Below are 1,779 nucleotides of genomic sequence, written 5' to 3'. Positions count from 1 at the left end.
CTATTGATTGTGGAAGGAAGAAGAATCTGTGCCATGACTCGGATTCGGACCGAGGTTGCTGCGGCCACAGCGCAGAATACTAACCGCTATACAATAACGGCGCGACACATCAAGTACTGGAGCTCTGCTCTGACCACCACAAAGTAACACATGGCACTGCTTAGAAAAGATGGATTATAGGTGAAGAGTTATAAATCAGCACCGCCAGAAATGAGGAAGTGGTGAAATTCGACCCAGGCCCCACAGCGATTGGAGCCTTCATCCAGAATGGGAACTAGTGCAGCCGCAGTTACATTTAAACGAATTTTAGCCTTTTCACACGGGAAGAAGCTCACCCCTAGAGATTCATTAAAAAAATGGCCCCGCTGGGAGTCAAACCCAGGATCTCCAGTTTACTAGACAGACGCTTTGACCAGCTAAGCCACGGGGCCGAATCCCAATACAATTTCTCGCCTCCACTCATTAATATCTATCAGCTACCAGTCACTGTCTTCTGGACTCTCAGACCGTTGTTTATTTCTCCAGCTCTCTTGTCTATTCCGCCATGTGTTCCATTGCTGTCTGTATCTCCCGTTTATCTCAGTGTCAATCTGTGAGGTGATTCTGAATGATTACCCTATGTTTGTGTCTTATATGAAATAAATGAGGGGATCAGACAATTCTTCCTCTGACACTGGGGAACTAATGAGCCAACATTTATAACAAGATATTGTGTATTGTGGTGCAGCAAATACAATATTCCATCTTGAAAGATTCAGGTTCAATTCTGTGCAAAAGTAACTTTGACCCCAACGTGTTTGCATTTGGCCGCCTTTTAATTTGACGCCACAAAAGCCACCATTGCACCTCAAGGTGATTAATATCTAAGAATCAGAGAAGTCAAGCAGTGAAAGTGTATTTCTAGAAAGGGTTGTGAGACTGTGGAATGCACTGGCCCAGCAGAGCAGCAGATTTAAAACAAGGTTTAAAAACCGGCTGCGTGTGTGAGGAAGGGGAGAGGGAGGCAAGACAACCACAGAAGATCTCAACAGAAAATGCTGGAAAAACTCAGCAGGCCAGTCAACATCCGTGGAGAGAGAAATAGAGTCAACGTTTCAGGTGGAAACACTTTGACAAGACTGAAAAAGCACAGGAAATGAAACAGATTAAAATGCCAGGCTGGGAGAGAACAAAAGAGAAGTGAAGAGACATTAGGAGATATACAAAACGAGACGAGATGATGATAAGAGTAGTGGAGACAAAAGATGGCTCGAGATTAGCTGTGAAATGCGCTGTCAGATTGGGAGACAGCTGGCATGTGGGAGAGAAAAAAAGGGGGTGGGCAAAAATAAAGGTGTGGATAAAAAATATAAGTGAAAATGTAATGGGGGCCGAGGTTATGATTTGAAATTTTTGAACTCTATGTTGAGTCTGGAAGGCTGTAAAGTGCCTAATCGGAAGATGAGGTGCTGTTCCTCGATCTTACGCTGAGCTTCCGTGGAACAATGCAAGAGGCCGAGGACGGTGAGGTCTGAGTGGGAATGGAGCGGTGAATTACAATGACAGGCGACTGGAAGGTCGGGGTCATCCTTACAGACTGAACAGAGATGTTCCGCACAGCAGTCACCCAATCTGCATTTGGTCTCCCCAATGTAGAGGAGGCCACATCGTGAGCAGTGAATACAGTATACTTGATTGCAAGAAGTAAAAGTAAATCGCTGTTTCACCTGGAAGGGGTGTTTCGGGCCATGGACAGTGGGAACGAGGGAGGTATAAGGGCAGGTATTGCATCTCCTGCGC

The 1,779-nt window shown here is 45.5% G+C and overlaps 1 non-coding gene across 1 annotated transcript; it reads right to left on the bottom strand.

The window, feature by feature from the left end:
* Positions 1 to 357: 357 nt before the first annotated feature.
* On the bottom strand, positions 358 to 431 carry trnat-agu (transfer RNA threonine (anticodon AGU)). The gene has a single exon. It is a non-coding gene; the product is annotated as a tRNA-Thr (tRNA).
* Between the last annotated feature and the right edge of the window lie 1,348 nt (positions 432 to 1,779).

Source organism: Somniosus microcephalus, chromosome 4 (genome assembly GCF_052327205.1).
Source record: "Somniosus microcephalus isolate GS21.2 chromosome 4, FLI_Smic_1.0, whole genome shotgun sequence".
In the NCBI taxonomy this organism is placed as follows: domain Eukaryota; kingdom Metazoa; phylum Chordata; class Chondrichthyes; order Squaliformes; family Somniosidae; genus Somniosus; species Somniosus microcephalus.
This window is presented reverse-complemented; position numbering and strand designations above follow the sequence as displayed.